Raw genomic sequence first — 10,995 nt, 5'->3', positions numbered from 1 at the left:
AAAAAAAAAAAAAAAAAAAAAATTAGTCGTTACCCCTCTACACAACAGGGTAACGACTATTTCACATTCAAATTACCCCCCTGCACAACGGGGTAATGACTATTTCACATTCAAATTATTCTTTTATTTTTTAATTTTTTTTAATTTAAATACCCCATTATTTGTCTTATTTTCACACTCCAGTTCCAAATCTCCAATCTTCATTCTCCTTTCTCTCTCAACTCTCAAGCTCTCATAATCTCTCTCAAATTCTCCATTATTTTTTTTATCAAATTTATTTTAATTTTTAGTCAAATTTCAAAATGAATCCAAATTCAAATGAATTTAATCATTTTGATTATTTTGATAATGAATTTAGAAATTAATGAAAATGAAGATGTATGATGATTTTTAATTTATAAATTTGTATTTGTAATTTATAATTATAATTTATAAGTAATAAAAAATATTAAAATTCAATTAATATTTCAATATCTCGTTATTTTATTATATTTTATAGTGATTATATTTTTTTTAATTAATACAAATATAAAATGTCACTAAATATAACATATAAAACACTTTTATAATAATTATTAATAATAAATCAAAATTACCATAATTTATAAATATTAAAAAAAATTATAGGCTGACCCACAAAGCATGCGGGCTGACCCACAGCACGGTACGATATATAGCTGGTCGTGCAGTGGGCCTTCAGATTTGGTGGGTCGGTATGACATGACAAGGTAAGAATTTCTACGGGCCTTAGCATTGCATGACATGACGAATCTTAAATTTTTAGACACGGCACGACTCATCGCCAGTTCTAGTTTCACAATTGTTGTAGGTGGCCCAAAGGTAATTCGAACTTAGAAAGCCAATGAAAGTGACAAACATTTTTACTGCCAAACTAACCCCTTGGTTATAATTCTTCAATTTTTGATCATTTACTTATAATAAATTGTTGACTTAAAGGGTGTTTGTCTAAGCTTATAAGCTGGTCAAACTAGCTTATAAACTCTAAAATTAAGCTNATACTTATACATTCTTTAGCATAGCCTGCAGAAATCATGCAATCTGCAATAGATTTCAAATCCGACATGGCGATTGAAGATACCTCTTCTACTTCGGAGATGGAATCGCCTGCTACTCGAACATCATCGTCTTCCGGTGAGCCATCGTCCTCGTAATCTGAAATGCTGGATCTGGCTGATCTTGATGACCTTGTGGATACTGATTCCGGGTCTAAGTGTGCCCGGTTCATGGAGAGAATTTGTTAAAATTCCTTTTGTAGTCTCTTCATGGCAATTTGCATCAAGTTTTGGGCTTGGATGAGTTTTTCAGAAGCTGAATCCTCTGAAACTAACAACTGCATGGCTTTCTGCAGATCGTTAACGCACTTCAAGAACTGCATGGCTTCTCCCTTATCCTCGTAAAAGAGAGAAGTGACTCTAGCAAACGTTGATGTGTCCGGATCCCATTTCGTGATCATTGCCGTCGCGAATTCAATGATTTGCTCCATTGTCGTAGATTCAGAAAAGCTGGGAAGATGTGCTATTAGAGCGGGAGAAGCTCTTGAATGGCGAGGGAGAGAAATCACCGACGTCGTTCTGGGGTTAAAGCAAATGCTTCTCATTCCCTTTCTCGGCATTTTTTATCAGAAATATTATCAATAGAATTTTCTGGTAGTTTGCGAGGAAAAAATAGGAAATTATTGTTGGTGGATGATGATGAAAAAGAGAATAGAGGTACGTTTCTTCTCTGCAGTCGCCAATCTATGGAAGTGTTGGACTTTGAAGGGATATTTATAGACGAAAGGGTGGAAGCACGCCGCCGTTGCTTGATGAGGAAGCAGCTGTGTAGGGTAGACTTTTGACTTTTAAAGTCATAGAATCCTCTTTACGCGGTACACGTGTATTACTATTAGCTTAATAGCATTACAACACGACAAAGTCCAGCGTAGAGAAATAATAAAAACATTGAAAAAGATTGCCATACAACAAGATTCAATTTTTTGGAAATACATATATGATTGATTCTCTTTTGTAACATTCATTCTACAAAAATTACCAAAAAAACAAAATTCACATAATTTCTATCATTTTCAAAGTATTCAAAATTCATCTTTCAGTGTCCTGAAAAAACAAACGCTCGCATCCCATGTCAATGTGAAAATCAGAAAAATAAAAAATAAAAAAAATTGGAGCACGTGAAGAAGAGAAGGTAAACCCAAGGCGTACCCCAAGTTTAGTGAAAGAAAAATAGACCCATAGATTTCATAAATAAACACTGGTACCTTCTAGATGGAATACTTCGCTCTTATAATTAAATGATGATTATGAATTAGGGGTGATCTCTTCCAAGTGCCCTGTATATTTTTAAGGAATCAGAATCGGTCGGTTCCTAAGATTTGAAACCAGTCGATTCTTAGAAACCTAGAATCGGAATCTATAACATAGGTTTCAGTTTCAGTTCTAAGTATTCAAATTAATTTTAATTACCTCCTATTTTTAAAAAATGACAAATACAACCCCAAAAATTATAATACATTCCAATAGTTTATAAAAATTATAATTCAATCTCAATTTCTACACGGCTACCCGGATCTCGGTTCTGATTCCGATTGTGGTTCTCGGTCTAGTATTATAGGAATCGAAATCGAACCCAAAAATTTTCGATTCCAATTTTCTAGAACCGAAACCAAACCCTAATGGACCCAATAACAGTTCGGGTTCTACCCTTTATCCATGCTCACCCCTACTTATGAAGGACAAAATAGACGACATAATAAAAAAACAAATTGTTTATTTCTCAAATGTGTTATCAAATTATCAATATTTAATATTTTAAAATCATTTAATATATTTAACATTTTAATCATGTGACAAATATTAGATATTATCTTTTTTTTATTGCACGAGAAAAAACAAAATAAGGATATATTAATCGTTGTATCGAAATTTTGTGTCTGAATTAACTTTTTATAAAGCTTCTATAATATTACACATACAACATTTTCATATAACATTTTTTATACAATATAATGTGACAAAAGATGATTAGGTAAAAGTTTATTTTTAATTTAAAATCAGTCAATCATCTTTTATCACATCATATTATATATGTAGTATTATGTTTCTATCAATTATAAGGGTGTAACTGTTATATTCTGAAACTTGTGGGTCTCTTAAATCTCATGTCTGTAGAAAAAACTAAAGGAAAAGTATGATAACGTGTGAATAGAATAGCGTGTTTGTGGTTATTTCTCAAATGTCTTATCAAATTATCAATATTTAATATTTTAAAATCATTTAATATATTTAACATTTTAATCATATGACAAATATTAGATATTATCTTTCTTTTTTTTATTGTACGAGAAAAAACAAAATAAGGATATATTAATCGTTGTATCAAAATTTTGTCTCCGAATTAACTTTTTATAAAGCTTTTATAATATTACACATACAACATTTTCATATAACATTTTTTATACAATATAATGTGATAAAAGATAATTAGATAAAAGTTTATTTTTAATTTAAAATCAGTCAATCATCTTTTATCACATCATAATGTATATGTAGTATTATGTTTCTATCAATTATAAGGGTGTAACTGTTATATTCTGAAACTTGTGGGTCTCTTAAAATCTCATGTGTGTAGAAAAAACTAAAGGAAAAGTATGATAACGTGTGAATAGCGTGTTTGTGGTTAATGCTTAACAATTAAATAAATTAATTAATATTTTGATAGGCAACTTGACATTGAAATATCAATTAATTAATTAATCATTCCACCTTCTTAGGAAATCTCACTTCAACGTTCCAAATTAAAGCTATTGCCTATTGCGTCACAGTTATTGATTAAATATTAAAATTTTCAGTCCATAAAAATATACGTAAGCATTCATATCATAAACGCTCCTTATACAATCAGATGTGACGAAATCCGGCTGACAATAACCTTTGAATTTTATAAATACTAATAGAAGGTGCACAGAACTTGAAAGGAAAAATATTTTTTGGAGTTTGACAAGGAAACAATTCATCCACGCTAGTTTGTCTTGTTTTTGAATGTATCTGTTTACCAAAATTTTGATTTTCCTTTATTTAAAGTCCCGGTTACACGTGCTTATCTACTTTTTTTTTTTTATCGGGTATCTGAGCTAATTTACGTATATCTTAACTAATTTTTAATGATCCTAAAAAGAGATTGAAGAGGGACTTGAACTCAAACCTCTTGAGTAATATACTCAAGAATGCCTATCAAACTACTCGACCAATTAAAGGTAGTTGTGCTTGTCGATTTTGGATTAATCAATGTTAATATTTTGTTAATACTAATTAATTTATCTCATTAACAACTCATACTTTGATTTGAACTTGTAAATTCCCATTTAAAAGAAATGTTGATTATAAGCAGATAATATTTGATTTTAATTTCTTATATTGATTTACTGAAAATTAGCAGCCATTTTAATAACTCTATGTGAAAGCTCAGGTTGCATATTGCTATAACTTATAGGTTGTGTCATTGATCAAGACTAATTATAATAAAATTACGTTCAAATTACCCATTATCTTCAATCTTCTTTCATAAAATATCTTTGTGTAATCAGCAAGATAGACAAATCCACATAAGATTGTAAATCAACTTAATTTTTTATATTATAATATTGTCAGAAAACATATGCTGCCAGCCACATGAATTTCACTGCTCTTAATCAGTCATTAAAAATTGAATCTTGTTGACATGAATATACAATTACATCATCTGCTAATTAAGAAAGTTAAATTAAATATTATAATTACCTCATGACTTGGAAATTGGGATCAAAATTCTCCAAACATTTGTGTTTGATTTATTATTTTGAATAGTATTTTTGAAATATTATTGATAGGTAGAGTTTGGTGATTATTACGAGATAGAATTTAAAAATTAACAAAAAAATCTCTTAGGTTTGCTAATTTAACTTAATACCCTAATATAGAAAATTTTTGTAAAATAACAAAACACCCTACCATATGCAATTGCTAAATTCCGGTCACCACCGTCAGAATCTGGCATTACGACGCACGACTGGCTGGATCTGACCGATCATGCGCCGAGATGGCCTTTTCCAGCCAAATTCACCATGGATCTGGCTGGAAAAGGCCAGATCTAGCCGTAGTTGGTCGTTAACGATGACTAAAGATATGACCGTCGTTGAAGACCAGTTACGGCCAAAGATTTGGCCGCTAAATGATAGATCGACACACTACCGTTCAGATCCAGCTAGTAGTGTGCCATTATACCAGATTCTGACCACCTTTCAGTGGTGGTGGTTGGAATCTGGCAAATGTGGGTGGGTGAGGGTGTTTTTGTCAATTTTTAAACTTTTTTTTGGGGGGGTGTTAGTTAAATTAATAAATTTAGGAGGTTTAAAATAGTTGAATAAAAATATAATAGTATTTTCAGAATAGGGAAACAAATTTGTATTTTAGAAATATTATTAATAGGATAGGAAAAAATAATTAAACAAACAGACCCATCGTGGTAATTAAGATAATATGTAATTATCTTACTATATGACACTTTTATTAAACCGTGGTATTTGAAACAATATTCCTCTCCACAAATTTTATTTCTTATGATGTCAACCTCTAAAGAATTTTTTTTTTTTTTTTAAAAGTTCTGAATGTTAATACAATTTATAATGGTAACTAGATTAGACTGCATTTGAAACACTCAGGACTTTGGATATCATCGATCTTACTGTGTTAGATCTTGGCAGGTCAGGTGTGTAATATGAGTGTAGGAGAATTGTTTATATCATGTGATGGTGTAAAGGCCATCATCCTGACTTAGCAAGGACTGGAAATAGATTGAAACTCAAAAATAGATTCATCCTAATTGTTGATAGTTTGTGCAGAAACCAAGTTGAAGCCCAGAACCTCTGCCAAATTTTACCTTCTCATGCTATCTGCTTTGTCTCACACTAGATAAAAAAAAAAGAATCATTATATATTTGAAACTTATTTATAATGTTATGTAAACACAAACCCAAAGCTAGAGCTGGGTAAAAATCCAATAATAGCATGTTCCTCTACACACTACCTTATGTGAATTGGATGCAATCACAACCTTGAACACAAACCTAATTATAATTAACAAATGTAACAGTGTATTCAAACACAAGACTATTTTCGTTGAATCTGGCTCTAAAAATGATAGAAAATTCCAATTGCGTTTGTGCATTTTTTATTTTTCTGGGCCGTTACCCACTAACGCAACCAAATATGCCTCATATTGTGCTTCTGTTTCTACCAAAAAGGTGCCAATGTGACAATTTTAGTTTGGAACCATAGAATTGTGCGTTTTGCTTATTACTTAACATTTAACTTGTATTATGGTAATTCTTTATCTTACTGAAATGCTTGAATATGTGCTCATCAATGAGATATAATCTCGCTTGCGGCTTAACATGTTACTGATTGATGAGAAATGAATTTGTTAACTTTCTTTTGGTTCCAGGCAGCTGACAGTGAGAGGGAAGGATGGCTGCATAAAGTCAGATGGGGATTTGTTCATTGCTGAACTCAAGCAGGGTTGATGACCGAGATTGGTGAACATAGCATCTTTCACCACAGTGAATTCTACCCCAGTATGGACAGTTTAGCCTCCTACCGATCTCTCAAACGGGTGCTCCATCACTGTACGGGATGGCAGAATGTCCACCGGCCAGCCGATCAAGTGTTAGCTGCTGAGTAGCCTTACTCTAATATCTATAACATCTATGATTCAATTTCCGTCCCTTCGTTTTGTTTTTTGCTTGGATTTCTTCTATGATCTTATTGCCTTTCTAAGGGCTATGTAAATTATTTGCTGCTTGTATATTGCAGCCTATCTTAAAGTTCTTAAGGATAACAAAAATGAATAATAAATCTGTTTGTTTATATTTTATACCTTATTCTTAATCCTTTATCAAAATAACTTTTTGTTTCATTATTTATGAAATATTATTAATTTTATTCAATTATTTTTAGCTCCTTAAGTTTATTAATTTAATTAAACACCTATAGAAAAAAAAAAGTTTAAAATTAATAAAATACCCTCACCCACCCACCCATAGTTGCCAAATTCCGGCAATCATCGTCGAAAGTAGTCGAAATCTGTCACAACGCGTACAACGACCGAATTAGCTGGTAATTCGTCGATCTGGTCGTCATTTTTGTCGTTATGACGGCCAAATTTGACCTTTTGCGGTCGTTGACAGCCATATCCGGTTGTAGATCTAGTCTTTTCGGCCAGATCTGTGGTGGATATGGCCGGAAAAGGCCAGATCGACGTACAACGGCCTATCTGTGGTGGATATGGTCGGAAAAGGCTAGATCAATGCACGATCGGTCAGATCTGACCGGTCTATGTCATAAAGTCATATACCAACCAGATTTTGGCGATGGTGGCCAGAATCTGGCACTTGGTAGGTGGGGTGTTTTTGCATTTTATAAAAAATTTTATATATTGAGGTGTTTAGTTAATTAGCAAACCTAGGAGGTTTTTCTTGTTAATTTTTAAATTTTTCTCGTAATAATCACCGTACTCAATTACCTAATACTATTTCTAAAATCTTATCCAAAATAACAAACCAAACGAACCCAAAATCACGATGTGTGTCTCTTGGTGACCTCTACACTATTGATTGTTGCAAATGGAAGGTTCTGGAATTGATCCATATTGTATTTAAACGCTACATTAGATTAGTTAATGGTAATTTGGTCATGTGGGGTTGGGGTTTTTATTTCATTTTAGCCATTTTGTCTTAATCCATATGGTGGACTTGAACCATACGAGGGACGTTTACTTAATAGTCGATATCATAATACTGTAAATTGATTGATCTGGGTCCTAATTCAGTATCCATTACACAGATTATTAATTGTTTCGACTTTTCATATGGCTAAGTTGCACTTATTTCCATCGTTTCATTGAATTTCGGTCCAGAATCAGCCAATAGTTCTTGAAATGGCCCTCCGCCAGTTGAACATAATGTTACAAAGGGCACAAACAATTGGCGACAAATTTGTAATTCCCCACGAAATGGCTGAAACTTAGGACCAAATTAATGTGCTTGCGGCCCGGCAGCATTCAAAAGCGTGCAAGTTGAGAATTAATTGAAATTCAATTACAAACTGAAATATTGTTACTGTATTTAATATTTATGAATGACAAATTTGAAGTCATCAATTGTTTTTTTTTTTTTTTTTTTTTTGAATTGTAAATAAATATCTTCTAAAAACTATTTAAGATTCTTCCGTTTTACCATGAAACAGCTGTATCATTTGACTTATAGGTTTCAAGTTTGGCGTATGAGATTGAGAAATGACAGTCTTTTCACGTCTCCTTCGGAAACTTGAAATGTCTTTATCATTCAATGTCTATATAGTTCCACCATGATAATCTCCTAGAATTTCTTTTGTTTAGTTCATACTGTGAATTTTCAGATATTCTCTTGAAAATTTCCCTGATATTTCTGGTGCAATACCCAACTGAAAGCCTTCAAAATGCCACATCCGCCTTTGTTAAAAGTCTATGGTGACATAAAAGAATACCATTTCGCAACAGTAAAATAATATTATTATTGTATTTAATCTTTTTTTTTTTATAACCGGGGGTTCAAGTCAGTTTACACGCATCTTAACTAATCATTTGAGACCCTAAACTATCGATCGAGAAGAGTTCTAGTGTACCCCTATTACCAATCGAGACGAATCGAATTCAAAACTTCTTGATAATACATCTAAAGTTATAATAGAACCACTCGATTACCCAGAGATAGTTTAATACTTTTTTTTTTTTTTTTTTTTTTTTTTCAACGGCTAAATATCAAGTGTGAAAGTAGAAATCAATTATTGAGGTGAAGGATTGTGCAGTGTCCAAAATAATTTGGATCCAACGTTGGAAATGTCCATGCACTGCATGCATTTTACAGACACAAACGAGAGATATTCGGAGGAAGAAATAGAGAAGATTCATAAATTCACTTGTATTATTCTCTAATAACCTATCTAATCAATAATCATAAAATATATACATATCCAGAAAAATGGTATACTAATCCTAAAATATAAGCATCAATTCGAAACTCTAAGCTTTCAACCGCGAATGCCGCCGATGGAGAGAAGACGAAGTAGAAGACGAACCCGTACTTCCGGAACCTTCAATCGTTCCAAGAACAGGTCCGACAGATATTTCCCACATCTTCAGCGAAAATCTCACCACCATCCGGGCATTTCTTCTCCTCCCAGGTTAATCTATGCTTATCATACAACTCCCGATATTTCGTCACCAGCTTTCTCCCAATCGACACTTTAATCTCGTCCCGCAATTCGGGTCCGGCACGATACCACAACTCTGTGGTTATACACTTGCTCAAAACTCGACTGAAAATTTCTAAAGTAGTCTTTGGCTTGACCCGGTGTAATCGCGGCCGTCGGATTCTCCGGTAATGATTTGAAGACTTGGTCCCATGCTACCCGCCGTAGTTGGCGGCGAACTGTCTCACTTTTGCTTCGTCTGGTTAATCCATTCGTCACCGAGAGGTATTGGAGATTTGATGTACGACTTTTGATACGACGTGTTGAAGATTGTTTGCCAAGAATAGGTAAGACAAAAAACGTCCTTGTAAAGCTTCGCTTTGCTATCAAGTTTGCAGAGAAGACCGAGAATGAGCCACGCCACGTGTAAGGTGATGGCCGGCGCCGGAGCGTCGGTGGAGTCTGGACTGTCGAAGTAGGATTCCGGCAAGGATGATTTCGCCGGCGGAGGCAAGTCGGCGAGAATATCGGTTAGAACGTTACTGTAATCGGCAAGGAGAGAAGATATTTCATTGCTTGGTCGTTAAGGGATGAATTCCACCGCCGGGGACGTGGAATTTCGCTGAGTCTTTCTGTATTGAAGACTCGAAATCGGAAACCATTGCACGCACGTGACTCACTGAGTTTGACGGTGAATTGAGAGCCTGTAATCGGACGGTGGAGTTTGATTCGTGGCGAAGATTGATTCAATCTCCGGCCAGTTTTCGGCTATGGCGGTGTACATACCAAGTACACGAACATTTTCTCTGGAGGTGATTTCTTCTTTTTGGCGACGAGTTCAGGGAAACTAAGAATTAAGGCTCCTTCTTTGGAGATATCGCTAAAGCACGACTCTTTAATGGAGTCCGAGGAAGCGAAGACGTGGTCGCAGAGGATTCTTTCTCCGTTGAAGAGTGTTCTCATGGCGATCTTCACGGCGTCTAACCAGTTCTTGATTTTCACTTCAAGAGCTTCCCAGGCCATTTTGTTGATTTGAGAATTGCTGAACCGTTCCACTCCGAGACGGTAAATGCCTTCATCGATAATGTTTTGCGTATGATTTTTAAATGCTTATACATTCTTTAGCATAGCCTGCGAAATCATGCAATCTGCAATAGATTTCAAATCCGACGGCGATTGAAGATACCTCTTCTACTTCGGAGATGGAATCGCCTGCTACTCGAACATCATCGTCTTCCGGTGAGCCATCGTCCGAAATCTGAAATGCTGGATCTGGCTGATCTTGATGATCTTGTGGATACTGATTCCGGGTCTAAGTGTGCCCGGTTCATGGAGAGAATTTGATAAATTCCTTTTGTAGTCTCTTCATGGCAATTTGCATCAAGTTTTGGGCTTGGATGAGTTTTTCAGAAGCTAATTCTCTGAAACTAACAACTGCATGGCTTTCTGCAGATCGTTAACGCACTTCAAGAACTGCATGGCTTCTCCCTTATCCTCGTAAAAGAGAGAAGTACTCTAGCAAACGTTGATGAGTCCGGATCCCATTTCGTGATCATTGCCGTTGCGAATTCAATGATTTGCTCCATTGTCGTAGATTCAGAAAAGCTGGGAAGATGTGTTATTCGAGCGGGAGAAGCTCTTGAATGCGAGGGAGAGAAATCACCGACGTCGTTCTGGGGTTAAAGCAAATGCTTCTCATTCCCTTTCTCGGCAT

General features: G+C 34.5%; 1 pseudogene; it reads right to left on the bottom strand.

Annotated features, from left to right (window-relative positions):
* Positions 1–9,101: 9,101 nt before the first annotated feature.
* On the bottom strand, positions 9,102–10,995 carry LOC116119725 (annotated as a pseudogene).

This window comes from Pistacia vera, unplaced genomic scaffold (assembly GCF_008641045.1).
Source record: "Pistacia vera cultivar Batoury unplaced genomic scaffold, PisVer_v2 Contig902, whole genome shotgun sequence".
NCBI classification, from domain to species: Eukaryota; Viridiplantae; Streptophyta; class Magnoliopsida; order Sapindales; family Anacardiaceae; genus Pistacia; species Pistacia vera.
This window is presented reverse-complemented; position numbering and strand designations above follow the sequence as displayed.